At 42.5% G+C, this 15,526-nt stretch overlaps 1 long non-coding RNA gene across 1 annotated transcript in view; it reads left to right on the forward strand.

Moving 5' to 3' along the window:
* The window catches only part of LOC130138815 (uncharacterized), a 63,182-nt gene extending 48,900 nt beyond the window's left edge, over positions 1-14,282 (forward strand). The window contains exon 2 of the long non-coding RNA XR_008817091.1: positions 14,149-14,282. This is a non-coding gene — a long non-coding RNA (uncharacterized LOC130138815). The remainder of the gene's footprint in view (positions 1-14,148) is intronic.
* The last annotated feature ends 1,244 nt before the right edge of the window (positions 14,283-15,526 follow it).

A 15,526-nucleotide genomic window follows, 5' to 3' on the forward strand; every position in this document is an offset into this window, starting at 1 on the left:
AATTTGCACTTACCCGGGCTTTGATACGCGCAAGCTACAGGTTAGTCTCAATTATATATAATTTCCAATCACATGCACATTTCAAATTAATTTCATGCCCGATACATAAGTCGAACATGTGGCATTTCCAACTCCACATTCCATACACTCGCTCATGCCTCATCACACTATTTCCACTCGACTCGCCAGTGACCCGCGTCATAGTACCGCCTCAGGTTCACTGTGACCATCTCATATTCACAACACTTCTTAGCCCGCGTAATAGTACCGCCTCAGGCTATGTCTCTTGCCCGCGTAATAGTACCGCCTCAGGCTCAACATCTACCACCTACGGCACAACCCGCGTTGAAGTACACGCCTCAGGTTGGCCGTCTTTCGCTAATACCGGGCATCGTCCCGTGTTAACGTGCCGCCTCAGGACGGCACGATTCCTCGCGTCATAGTACCGCCTCGGGGACTTTCGTGACCACACGAACAACACCTCACACCATTTCTCATTCATTCACTCGCTCAATTTACACGCCAACATGCCAAATTACCAGCCGATCAAATTCGGCCCATGCACGCATCAAACCTCACACATTTCACATGCTCAATTAACACCCAATCATGGCCAATTGCCAGTCAATTCAATTCAGCCCATGCGCGCATATAACGGCCCACATTTCAATCAATCAATTCACAATTCAACAAACATGCAAGGCCACCATCGGGCCCACAATCACAGCCACAATCATGGCATAAATTCAGCATTTCCATGCTTATTTCAAGCCATCACAAACACTACAAACCAACCACATCACAACACGCCAAACCGACACAATTAGTCCCTAAATCAGACCATATGCTCGTCATTTCAATCCACGATTTCCAGCACTCAACTCAGCATCAAATCAGTCCCAAAACATCACCAATTCATCCACAATTCAGCCAATTCAAGTCTCCAAATCAGTCCACCAAGTTAACCCCTAAACAGCCCCTAAATAACCCCTAAACCGCCACTAATCAACCCGATTCAGCCCCTAATCAAGTCCATCGATAGCCGATATCCTAAATAAGGTTTAGGGGGCGACTTACTTGGAATCCTAAGCTAGTTCGGTTGAGGGGAAAGGGACGGCAGTCGGCGGCCACACGGCGGCGGACGGCGACGGCGAGTGGCTGAACGGCGGCGTACGGCGACGGCGGCGACTGGCTGGACGATGGCTGGTCTTCCACGGCTGGACAGGATCGAAGGGGGCTGGTGGTGGTGCTCGGTGAGGGGAAAATAGGAGAGAGAGAGAGAGAGATATGGTGAGGCGAGCGACGGTGGCTCCGGCGTACGGCTGCTCCGGCTAGGCGGGTGGACGGCGACAACGGCTGGCTTGGACGGCCAGCCACGGTCACGGTGAGGGGAGGGGGTGGCTCGATCGGGTGGGAGAGAGAGAGGAAGATGCCGAGAGAGAGAAAGAGTGAGGGGAGAGAGAGAAAAATGGGGATAAATATGCTAAAGGCCAATTATTGGTGTCTCACCCCCCCCTAAAATGACCATCCTACCCTCCTCTCTCAAATCCAATCAACGGCCAAGATTCAATCTTATCCTAAGATCAACGGTCCGGATTAATCCTTGCAAAAAATATCCAAGGGCAAAATTGGAATTTCACAAAATTCCCAAGGGCAAAATTATCCAAAAATTTCTATTTCTAAAGCTAGTGTGAAATGACCAAAATGCCCCTCCTCCATTATACTTGGCCTTAACAAAATCCCAGGGGTAAAACGGTCATTTTCCATTTCTCGCCAGAATTCAAATCTGAGGCTGACTAAGCCAACAACAATGTCGTCCAATTATCCTGTCATGACATTCATAATTTCCGAGGCCCAATCTTGGTCGTTAATTAATGACCAAATTTAATTAACGTAACTTGAGCGTATCTCGAACTAACGGGTGGCTTTTGAGGAAATTCGCACATTTGACCCGTGACCGATACTGAATCAAGCCACATTTAAGTTCACTCGGATCGTGACGACCTCGGTGGTCACTTAATCACGAGGATCGATCGCTAGTTCCGACGGGCACGATTGTTTGGGATAGGTTTGGGGTCATTCGTCAGTTCATCTCGTGGTCAAGCGGAATCACCTGCGATCCACTCGTATGACAGCTGCGAATTGATCCTTAACTATCCTTGGATCGGCCTACATTGGCTCAAAATGTCACCTCGATAATTTTTATGGTCGAAAGTCGGTTCACGATCGAGTTTCTTTGGTCGCGCGAATTTAAATCCCTAATTAGCCTTTCCCTAACGGTTAGTATCCCAGGAGTGATCAATTCCGGGCGAGATCTAACTACAAGCATGTCCATAAACCATTCATTTCATAAATCACAAGTAGGACGGATTTCAGAATGTCACATACTCGTCCTTGAGCTGACAGCCTATTCTGAGTGGCCGGTAGGATAGCTCCCATCTGATTCCCATTCTGGGGCGACTGCGATAGTACAGACGGCCTAGCCTATCTATTGTTAGGGCAGTTCCTCATTTGGTGGCCCGTTCCACTGCATCCAAAACACGCTCCGCTCCTATTCTAAAAGTGGCTCGGCTTCCCGATGTTCTTCCTGATAGGAGGGATAAAGTGTCAATTCCCCGCCATCGGCCTCTTGCCGAAGTGGCGATTATCCCTAGCCGAGGTTTACCACAATCCAGAGGCGGCGGCCCGATCCATCAAATCACGCTCGATTGCCTGAGCCCAGTCATAAATCTCAAGATAGCCCCTCAGGTTCAGTGAGATCATCTAACTGCGGAGGTCCGGCTTCAGTCCATCTCGGAACCTCCTGGCTTTGTCCACTGGGTCCTCTACCATTCTTGGGGCAAACTTGGACAGCCTTGCAAACTTAGCCTCATATTGGTCTACCGACATCTGACCCTGGCGAAGTCTCATGAATTTTGCCAACTTCTGCTCTCGGGCACTTTCTGAGAAATACTTGCCATTAAAAGTCTCAGTAAAAATGGTCCAAGTCGGAGCAGTAGTAGCAGGGAACACTTGGCCTCTTGTGGCTCTCCACCACTCGCTCGCATTTCCTTGAAGCCGGTATACTGCCAAGGTTACCTTTTCCTCATCAGTGCATCCCAGCACTTCGAAAGCTTTTTCTAGCTCTTCCACCCATCGAGGTGCAGCCTCAGTATCACCTCTACCATCGAACCTCGGAGGCTTCAGCTTCAAAAACTGTTCAACCAGCTTAGACATCGGCCTATTTGCATTTACTTGGCACTAAGCGAGATGCCCACCATTCCCGTTGTTCCCATTGTTTCTATTGTTTCCATTGGCCCCATTAGCGACGGTAACAGCGGCCTCTGCAGCAGCAGTAATAGTAGCAGCTTGCTCTCGGGTCTGTCTGCCCATTAAAATTCCAACCTCCTCAAGTGCCCTCAATATTCCATCCACTCTGGGGTTCTCTGCAACTCTAGCTCGCGAACCCAATCGGCCTCCTATCCCTCTTCCTCGGTTGCTCATTGTTACAGGGTTCTCACCACTCACCTATCTGCTATAATTCCATCAAGGAATTAGAGACCTAGGCCAACTATTCAAGTCTATTGTCCTAGGTAGTGAATCACAACAACAATTCACCAAGCAGACAGCCAATCACATAGAACACTCAAACGCAGCCAACATGGTTCGTGCACTTACCTCAAGTCCTTACGCACCTGCACTTCACATATTATTGCATAAGATCACTCAGCAACCACAATTACACAGTCTAGGGGCACGCATGGTGCATGAGTCTCCCTAACTGGCTACCCTAAAGTCATCGCTCCTTATCACTCCAGGCTTCGACCAACTTGGATCGAGCTGGCCTTGTTCTTATACCAAATCAACAAGGATGTCACGCCCCGAACCCCAACGAGCGCGCGACACCCCTTCTCGGGTCGATTAAGAACGCGATGTCCCAGGACGCGTCACCGACCAAAACGAAATACCCACATGAATACGCAAACGGAAGCGAAATATAACAACCCAGACAATAGACAATGACAGAGGGATAGTAACAGCATAAAACAATAATTTCATAGCAATGGAAAAATAGTCACTTACAACATTCGGCCAGACAATCAGACATTGGGCTCCTAGGGTTAACATCCACCATTATTATTAAAAAGGGACAGGTGGTCAGGTAGACTAGCTGGTTACACAAAAGGGACTCTACCAAAAGCTTCTAAGCCCAGTACCCAAACACTCCTATGGCGTCCAATCTGAATCAGACCCTGAAGACTCCGACTCCGTGTCAGAGTTGATCTCGATCAGCTCTTCCTCGTTACCCGGCTTCTCCTCGGGCTCGGACTCCATAGGCTCTGGCACAGGCTCGGGCTCTTCTTCAGGTTCGGACTCCTCAAATTCCTCTGCGAGCTCGAGATCTGCAGGCGCTACAGATTCTGGTACGGGCTCGGGTTCGGGATCAGGGTTCTCCGGGGGATCTTCGGGGTCTAGAATCTCACTATCAGGGGCATACTTCTCGGAAGGCTCCCAGTCCATGGCATCGTCACCGCCATGGTGTTTCCCGTCGAAATCACGAATCGGGCCGATAGTCTCTAACCGCTCGCGATAAAACCAAGCCAAATAGGTGTGGCGCTGCAATTCAGCCAGGCCCTCGTCTACCCAGACACTACTATAGTGCCTAATATAAGTCTGGTCTACCCCCATCGGATACTTGGTCTCCACATGAATAGTATGCATGGGGACCCCAAAACGCCGAGGTGGCATAGTCAAAATCGGGGATCTGAAATGGTTTATAATTCAACCATAAGAATAAATCTTAATAAGAAGACAACCTAAACCCCACATAGGCCAATGCGTACCCCAGACAAGTCTAAGCATTCACCACGACAACCAACAGAACAAAATTCACACCGACTTCCTTACTTGGCATCAAATCACGCATAGCCCCTGCACATTAGCCAAATCACTATAATGCAATAGCATCTCACCACACATCACATTCCACGTAACATCGTACACATACGAATTCACTCAAACCATCCATGACCCGCGTAACACGCATCAGGTCCTTTCATTCAACCCGCATCAACACGCCTCAAGTTATTAGCCCTCCGATCTATCCGGGCACTGTCCGGCATCAACACGCCTCAGGACCGATCAATCCCCCCGTAAACACGCATCAGGGTCTTTCAAATCACACACACCACATGACCCAACAATTCCTTGTCATTCACACATTCAAACCACACTCAACTTGCTCATTCGCCAATCACTCAATCAATCCGTTCAAACATCCAATCCACCACAATTTCCACAAAATGCACCATACTAAATCGAGCGCACAAAGGCCTCGATAGGCCATTGAACCCGGCCCCCAACACAGCACATCCAACTCAATTTAGGCATACAATCACACATGGGGAAAAATCACAAGTCAAACCGCCACTCAAACACACTCGCTTCAACAACGAACAACCAATGCAAATTGCTACTAATCGAACATTAATTCACACATGAACTATCACACATTTAAGCCCCACTTCGAGCACCAATCGGTCCCACAAATCATCACACAAAACGGCCCTTGAACTGCCACAATTTAGCCCACGTTTGCACCACAAATCAGCCACCACACTCAGCCACATTTGCACCACAATTCAGCCACCATATTCAGCCACAAATAGCCACTAAATTAGCACATAACAGCCCCTAATTCCACACTAATCAACCCCTAAACAAGTCTAACAATACCCGATTGTCCTAGGTAGGGTTTAGGGAATCGCTTACTCGAGTCCAAAGTCGAGAGCGAGCCGAGCGAGGCAGCAAGTCGCCAGAACAGGGCTGCGGCGACTGGAACAGGGGCGGCAGCAGTGGCGGCCTTGGCTGAGTCGCGAGAATGGCTGGTAAGGCAACGGCAGGGGCTCAGCGGCAGCAGGGGCGAGTGGCCGGCTCACGGGCGGCGGCGGCGAGTAAGAAATGAAGTAAGAATAACCGTGTCGTCACCGGAACAGAGGAAGGTGAGCCGAGACAAGGGAAACGGTGCAGGGGTGTCGCGCCGCGCTTTTTTTTTTTGGACTTTCGGGATTTGCGCGCTAAGGAGGTATTTTCGTGTAAGGGTCTCTCCTAGACCATACCTCACGTGACAGCGGATGGTAATTTCCGATTTTGTCTAAGTTTTTTATTTTGGAGTCGCCACTAGTCATTATTGGTAGGTAGACTAGAAACCTAATCGGGGTATGGGAGAAATACCACGATTCTACGAATCAGAGATTCTGAGTACAGGGACTTGGTTACGCAATGAACCCAAATCGAGATCCCTAACGCCCTTTCGGTACCTAAGAACGATACGATGTCTAAAGTGTCATGCAAGTTTCCGAGGCTTACCCACTAATTCTATCCATTCTAATCGCGGGGAAAATCAATCAAGAATTAAATGCGCAATCAATGTCAATCAAATCAATCAATCCTAAATGGTCTCTAAAAATGAAAATCAATCAAAACATCCAAACTCTAATGAAGCCCTAGAAGCTTATTCATTTCACGATTTGTATTTTTTTTTAGGGTTTTAGGGTTTTTTAGGGGTTATAACCCCTGAATTTGAAATTTTCTAAAAATGCCACTTGGGCACTTCCAAAAATTCAAATTTCACTTTCTACAGTTGGCCACAGTATTTTTGAACCACTTTATGAATTTTTGAAATTTTTGATTTTTTTGATTTTTTTTGGAAATTGAATTTCTAAGAATTTCATTAATCGAGAATTGATTTTTATGATTTTCTGAAAAATTTTATGAATTTTCCAATTTTCCAATTTTTTTTAGATTTTTCTAAATTTTTCACATTTTTTATTTGTATTTTCTGAATTTTCTGAATTTTTATGAATTTTTTGAAAATTTTTGAATTTTTATGTTTTCTTGAAATTTTTTTTATGTTTTCCAGAATTTTTGAATTTTTTATTTTGTATCATTTTTTTTGAATTTTTACATTTTTTATTGATTTTTATTGATTTTTCAATTATTTATTTATTTTTTAAAATTCCCGCTGAAAAACGAACCAGACCGGCCTGGTTCAACTCGGTTCGGCTTGGCCGAACTGGGCCTCGCCGACGCCGGTCGCCGGTTGTCTTCTCCGGCCAGCTCAGCGCCAAAACGGCGTCGTTTTGACATTTTTCATTGGGGCATTTGGTCGAGCACTTGGTGGGCACAAACCAGGTTTGAAGGTTCTCAAGGCCGCCAATTTGAGCTCGCCGTCGACGACCTTCCAGTGAGTTTTTTGCCATTGTTTTAGGTTTTGAGTATTGTCCTGATCATCTACTGTCAATCTAGCCTAACCATTACGTCGACGAACTACTATCGACCGGCGAAAAACCAATTCAAAAGCCCTAAGTCATAATTGACCAAACACAAGCTTTTCCAAGCTTCAAATCCTTATTCTAATCGCCCTAGCCGTCTAAAACGATCCAAATCAACATCAGCACATCAATTAGAGGAAGGATCAACTAACTTGGGTGGCTTATGACCACGAGAGGCACTCCGGCGAGGTCAAGGAAGCTCCGGTGAGAAGGTTCATGGACAATCTACTCGGTTTATGCAGGTTTAACCATTAAAATGCAACCAAACAACAACAAAAAAATGCTCAGAAACATGTTTTAATTCCCAAAGAACTCAACGTCACAAAAGAAATCACATGATCAGTAAGATTGAACTCAAGTTCGTCTTCTGGAATTTTGTAGAACTGTGATTATGAATGAATTTTACTTGCTTCGTAAGAGGATCAAATGATGTTTTTGAGCGAATCTACGACTGTATAACTCTTCCTTAGCACCTGAACTCAGAGTTGGTGGCCTCGGCTTCGTCGGAGAACGCCTGGATACGCCGGCCGAGCTTGACTTTCAGGCCAATGTGACTAGCTTCATTGCAGGTCCTCCGATGAGGAAACTCACCATCGAGACCGATTTGTCGGCGCTTTTCGATCGAAAAAGCGCCGATCGCTTGGTCTCCGGGAGTCTCTACTCACCTCACGCTCAATCTCTCTCTCTTGCGCACGTAGTCTCTCTCTCATTTCTCTCGGTAATTTCCTCGAACACCTTCTCCTCATCACCTTCAGTTAGAACCGACTTAGAATCAGTTAGGTTGATTCTCTGGCGCCAGCTGGAGATTCTCCAGCTGGCTAGGTCAATTTACACATGCTAGAATGACCGGGGAAGATTCATTAAGTTATGGGTTTGAGAAGATTTTTTCTGGGTTTGGCATGCTCTGAGTAGGTCTGGTAAGGAAGAAGACCGACCCGGGTTGGGTCGGGTTGACCCGGTCGACCCGGCAGACCCGGGTTGGTCTAAATTCGCAAATTAAGCTCAATTTTGACCCAATTTTCAAAATTAAACCCCAAAATTGAATTCCTTACCACATTTTGAACCAAAATATGTAATTTTCCCCAATTTTGACAAAATCATGTCCTAGATTTTTAACTTTTTGTAATCGGGTTATTGGGGTTTTGTTCAATTCGATATCCTAATGACCTGATTAGGCAAAATTGGTGCCAAAATTAAATTACCCACATCTGATTAACCCTAGAAACGATGATCTCATGGTTCGATAATTTCATATTGGGCACGATTCCCACTTGGACTCAAAATTTCTAATTTTTAATTGAATTTTGGGGTTTTCTGATTTCTTTGACAAATTATGCAATTGAACCGACCATTATGTAATTCAAGGTCCCAGAATCATTTGTTGTGAAGACACTATGACTTAAAAATGAGTAGAAATGATTTAATTGCATTTTTGGCACAATTCGGGTTTGATTTTGCCCAATTTTGGTAAAAACACATACCCGATTGAAATTTTCAAAATTGATGCTTCATTAATGAAATTGGATTTAAAATAAGACTAATGACTATTTTTTTGGAATTTTCTGATTCCATTTGCTATTTTTCTTGATTTTCTCACTTATTTTGACTAAAAGAAATTAAAGGAAAATGCAGGAAAATGCTAAAAAATTTATTTTTGGTTTAGAAGTAGGTTTCTAGGCTTGGCCAAGATTCCTAGTCCTCATTTTGAGATTTTTGAAAATATGAAAAAAAAAATGAGCTAAAAATCAAGTGTCAACAACTGCCCCTATTTGAGATTGAGCTCGTTAGAGGTTGATCTCAAAGACAAGGTGACACCTGAATTTTTAGTTGACTTAATGAATAAGATAAGATGGAAATTTCACACCAACTGATTAAGGATCTTGCTTTTGAAATTCTTGATCTAATCCAAAGGTTCTTAATGATTGAGGGAGAAAAACTTATCTGTTTGTGAGCGTCTCTTTGTTGCTTATCCAAGAGTATGAAATGATGGCGATGATGATTATTCTGATTTTATGGTTTAAGGACGAACCCACGAACCATGAACACCTGAGGCTCCTCGCCTGAGAATTTGGAAATTTGCCTAGTGGTTCCTCACCAGTAGGATTTTAAAATTTGCGTAGTGATTCTTTGTCAGTAGGGTTTTGGAAATTGCCTAAGGGCTCCTCGCTGTTGACACCTAATTTTTAGCCGACGCGTCATTAAAAGTAGAAAATTCAAGATTATGGTTTCCGATCGCGACGGAACCCGTTTCTTGAACAAAAAGTGTCGTTTTTTAATTCTGTCTGTTGGCCTAGTTTCTGTAAACAATTTTCTATTCATTTCATGCAAAAACCCGAAAAGTCAAACGGTTGACTTTCGCGTTGACTTTTTGGTCAACCCTTTGATCAAAAGTCAACCCCTGGTCAAATTAGAGTTTTTCGTATAAAAAGATTCCTTTCAAGTTTAATTTCACTTTAGAAGTGGAAATTCCAGAAAATTCAAAGATTTGATCATAAAATCAAACTTCTAGTGAAAAGTCAACTAGGGTTTAACTTTTGGTCAAACATTTGACCAAAAAAATTGAAAAATACAAAAGTCCAAAAATCATCTTATTTTACATTCAATTTGCCTTTGGCATTTGAAATTTTACAAAAATCGATTTAGAATCAACTTTTTCCCAATTTGCGGAATTTGGTTCAAATCAGCCAAAAATGAAATTACTTCATTTCTAGTCATTTTTTAGGTTAGTTTTCTTCACGACATTTGATCTAGAGGTCATCTTATATTCAATTTTGGAACAAATTTTGTAATTCCAAGCCAAACACAAAAACCCCCAATTTTGGCCCTAATTAGTGATTTGGATTGATTCTTCATGATTTGCACAATTGAGGCACGAATGAACCTAATTTCTTATATCAAATCCAAATTCAAAATCAATTTTGGAAGATTCACATGAACTTGAGTCAATTTGATCAATTTAGTGATCCAATGATTAAGAAGTCTAAGAGTAATTGGTCCAATTAGTGCAATTCAACTTGACCCACTCTAGACTAATATTCAATTTGATGAATTGAGATTCAATTTGGCTAATTGGACTTCAATTAAATTTGTCAGTCTAGCTTGGCCATGCAATTACCCAAATTTAAGAACAATTGAGCTAAACAAGTTAAATTGGATCAATTTGTGCATGAATTTCAAATCGGTTCAATCCAATTTGATCGAATTCAATATTCATGGGATCAATTAATCATGATAGAGATCAATTTGTACAAAATTAGAACAAATGGAACCAAGGATTGAACCTGTTCAACCGGTTCAACCCGGTTTAATTCGAATTGAACCGGTCTGATCGGACTGGCCATTTTCCGGTCGAAAATCCGGCGATCGACAATCCATTCCGACCAGCCAAAGCCGGGCACATCTCTTTGAGCCCAAAAATGACAAAAATGCCCTTAATTGAAAATTACGAAAATGCCCCTAAGAGAAATTACCAAAATGCCCTTCTTTAAGGATTAAGCAAATTAATTAGGGATAAGCAAATCAATCATGGCCATTCATTTAGAATTGATCATGTCCATCCATGATGCCATGTCACCAATCCTTAGCCCTTAAAGAATATTCTTAATCATTAAGGATGCATTTTTGGACATTGGATTAATCTAAGAGCTAAGATTCAAAGTTGAGGGGAGTATATAGTTTTTTTTCCCTCCAAAATTAGGGGGGACTCTCATTTTCAGATCTGAATTCTCTCTCCTCTCTCTCTCTCTCTCTCTCTCTCTCTCTCTCTCTAAGCTCATGTATCTCTATCTCTCTCTCGGCCGCCGGCCATCTCGCCTCTTCGCCAGCCATTTTCCAGCGAACCATTGCCTCACCGTCGTCCCCCACGGTGAGACAAAACCAGTCGCAAGATCAGCCAAGCCTGCTGGTGGCCGGAGCTCCTCATTCCGGTGAGATTTCCTCCACGGCAGCATCACCGGCTTGGTCGCCGGCGATTCAATCAACCGGTTCAAGCGGCTGAACTGGCCAATCGGCATTCCCTCCGGCGATCCTGAACCTCTAGCAGCATTCCTTGGCGTCTTCATGTCGCTGTGGTGGCCGGCTTCTCGTTGAACAGCCACCGGATCGCATCTTTTGACTTGATTCTCTGTTATTAGTTCATTAGTGCGAAATCGAATCGATTCTCACTATAGTTTGTGCAATCTATTCTCATAGGTTTGTCGAACTTTCCGAGACTTCTCCGTGCTGTTTTTGATCTGAATACAGAGACCGGATCGCTCGATTGCGCGTCGGAGCATCGTTAAACAAGGTAAGTAAACTTGGATGTTGTTCTGTAAATTCGTGTACAGAGAAACCTGCATGTTTGAGATGCTGATTTCAGCTCGTTAATGTCGAAATCTTGCGAAGTGACGAACTAGAGAATCCTAAAACGCGTCTCAAGCTTCGATTCGATATATCGCATGCCTCAATCGGACTTAGTTTGCTATGTCAAAACTCTTTGGAAAGTTAGGATCAGAATCTGGAATGTGATGTTCAAGTCTGTTATGATGTATTCCTGATTGACGTTGTGCTGTTCTATGATTTTTCTGATTTTCTACGATCGTTTTTTGAAAAAAACTTTCTTCACGAAAGTCGTAAAGCACATCTTAATATATTTATCATAAAATGTTCATAAAATTCCAAGCATGTTAGCATTGTACGATCTGCAACGTCATCTATGCATAAATCTGGTGACAGACTAGTTTCTGACTGACCTTCGTGTGTTCTTCGATTTTCATAAATTCATGTGTTCGAAATATGAAAACATTTTCTTCACAAAATTTCACACTGAGATCGAGATCTTTTAATTGATACTAATTTCATCAAAATCTAAGTTCATTTGGATTTTCAAAAGGAATTTTTATAATCTAATCAGTATCTGTGTTCAGATCTGATTTTCATTCCTTTGGAATTCAAAAGATTTTTTTCCGAATTTGATAAAGTTAGAGTCCTCCTTTGCAAAAAATCAAAATTACAAAGTTGTTCATTGGGGTCTCATTATATTGACTGAAAATTTTCAGGGCCTAATAGCAATTTTTAGAGGGTCAATTTGCTTAAAATTTCATAAAAGGCCTTCTCGGGTTAAAATTTGATTTGCAGTTGAGTCCTTTGTGAAAACCGAATTTTATAAAAATGTGTAGGACTTTTTAGCAAAAACTCAAAACATAAAAGTTATCACAAACGGATAATTCTAACAGTATAAAAATTTTCAAACGGTTTTGATAAGGTTTGTTATTTTTCCCGCTATTATTTTTAAATCCTTAACAGAACCGGGTCCAGTCTGTCACCGAGGGTGAATTTGTCATTTTCGTGAAAATTGGTGATGATTTAGAAAAAATGGTCTGCTTAACTTTTGATCCTCATGTCATAAGGTTTCCAATGACACCTGAATCACTTCATTTGGACATCATTAGGTTAGTTAATCACATCTGAACAGAAGCAATCCGAATTAGATAATAACTGAATAAGTGGTCTCCTTATGAAGCCAACTTCTCATTGTTTTATTGGCTTCGAAAAAAGGCCCGTGGGCCTGCATGCATGCTTTATTTCATTGCTATGCATGTGTTTGTTTGATGAATGTTAGGCCCGGTGCATGTTCGGCGGGTAGCCCATTATGGTCATTTAGAACCCGACTTTAGGGGTTAATTGATATGAGTTGCCGTTTTTCTGAATGCAAATGGTAGCCCATTATCGTTAACCATTAATCAAATAATATTAGATGATTAGGTGGGTGGTGAATCGAAATGCATGAAAAACAAAGGCCGATCCCGAGGCCTGTGCTTGATTAGTGAATTGTTTGCATCATTGTTTTTCTTTGGTTATTCTTTTGGATATTGTTTGTCATGAATGTATGTTGTGAATATAAACGCCGACACCCGAGAGACGGTCCGTGGGAGGATAATCGAAAGTTGTAAAAGACCAAGACGATTGACCGATGTCCAATCCGGTCTCAATTTGTATTCATTTGATGATGGCGATAGACCGATGTCCGATCCGGTTTCAATTCGTATTCAATTCATTCATCCCCGATCATGTCTCGGGTTTTCAATTTGTGTTGTAATAAACACCCGACGAGTTGCGGGTTTTTTACTTTCTCGCACTTAGAATTAGCTCGTCTTTTCAATACTTTGAGTGTTTACTTTACGTAATGCCTTTCAATACAATCGTTTCTTTCTTTCTTTTCTAGACTAAGATAGGATGAGTTTACAATCTTAAATGAAAACACAAAAAACAAGATGCATGATCACATTTTGGACTAAAACTTTGACATGAAAATGGTAAAGAACAAATGCATGACAACTTAGATAACAACCATGTTAAGTTTAGCGGTACCGAAAGGGCGTTAATAGAAATATTAACGTAAGCTAGTCCCCGAACCTTTGATCTTTGATTTTCGTAGAAACCAATACGAAATTCCCACGTATTGGTTAGGTATTCTAACCGACCTCCGACTTAGGCTAGTGGCGGCTCCTAAAAAAGATAAAATTGATCCGCTGTCATGCGAGGTATGAATTAGGGAAGATTCACGTTCATGAATAATGGACTGTACGGATGAACCATCTTTTATGATGTACCGTATGAACCGTTTCATGAACACTTACCTCTAAACCCACCTTCACCGAGTTCGGCCCTCGAGAGGTAGGTCGCGACAGGCTTGGCGACTCCGCTGGGGACTAGGTTACAAACTTAAGTGGATTAAAGCCGTAATAAATTTGTTGGTTGTTATCTCACTTGTCTACATTTTGTAGCATCGACTGCATGTCGAAGTCGCGTGAAAAATGAGGTTAGTCCACTAATCATGTGTTAAATGGTTTTGTAGGTGGGAGACATAAGGGGTGGAGTGAATGCAAACCCTTTGTTTTGTAGGTGGCGTTCGGATGAATGTCGAATGTATGAGATTATGTTGAAGTGTTGTTTGCTTTAGATTTAAATGCATGTTTACTTGCTTTAGCACGACACAATGCACCCACGTCCCGCGGTCTAAAACCCCGGATCGCTTTAGGGCACCTTTAGGAGGTATTAAGAGTGGAATCCGCATGTGAATGCATGTGGTAATCCATTCTTCAATACCGCTCATCTTGATTAGTAAGAAGTGCACCGACCGACGTTAGTAGCGGTGGGTAAACTCTTTTTATCTAATTAAGGTGGGGACCTTAAACCTTTAGAATCCTACCCTTAGATGTCAAAACTCACATGTCCTCATGCAATGTGTCGATGTGTTTGCCATTTTTTCTTCGCGGTAAGGTTGATTGTATCGTTCTGCAATTTCAATTACACCGTTTCAATTCCACGTTATATTCCTTTCCATAATGCGTGGTGACTAATCTCGATGCCCCAAATTAGGGTTAGTCAAAATGGATATGTCGGAGATTCGAATCATCCCCGTACCTAAAGCTCTCATGGTCATGTGGGAAAGTCTCGAGCCAAAGCACAAGGATTACGTGGAAAAGAGGATCGGATATCTTCCCGCTCTTTTATACATCGAGCCTCGTGTTGCTATGATCAAAGCATTGTCCCATTTTTGGAACTCAAAGACATCCACTTTTGTGGTTGGTCGAAATGAATTGACCCCTACAATTGAGGAGTACGATATTGCCATTGGAAGAGTCGGGTTTTTTGGTCTAGTTAGTCCTCCGATAGATATAGATCCTATAACTCTTTTGAGCCAATTCTTAGAAGTTGACATTCTCCAAATCAAATGCGTTCTTAGAGGAAATTCTAATGCACTCCCTTTCACATTCTTAGAGCGACATTTTTCTAGCTTGCCAAAAGAAGCGAGTAATCAAATTCCTCGAGTCTTTCTCTTAGCATTCTTTGGTTTTGTGATTTTTCCATTCACCAAAAAGACTATGGATCCTTTGGTAGTTCACATTGTCAATCAAGTGTGTATATTCAAAAGATTCTCCAATATGATCCTAGGTGAGACCTTCGTATCACTCAATAAGTTCAAACAAAACAGAAATGGTATCTTTAGAGCCTCAATAGGTTTACTCCAAATTTGGTTGGTCTCTCACCTCAAAGACTTCGGTTTGAGCTTGAAAATCATAGATGTGTCCAAGGATTGTCATCCTATCTCGCTCTTCCGAGAAAAGGAAGAAATCTTTCCTTATTGGTCATTCTCAACTTGGTTTAATTTTTTCAAGAACCTTGTTCCAAATCAAATCCAATGGCATGTTCGTTGGCTTGGAAATCCCGAG

The sequence above is a fragment of the Syzygium oleosum genome, unplaced genomic scaffold (assembly GCF_021117445.2).
Source record: "Syzygium oleosum isolate NSW1041296 unplaced genomic scaffold, Sole_v2.1 Sole_v2.08, whole genome shotgun sequence".
In the NCBI taxonomy this organism is placed as follows: Eukaryota; Viridiplantae; Streptophyta; class Magnoliopsida; order Myrtales; family Myrtaceae; genus Syzygium; species Syzygium oleosum.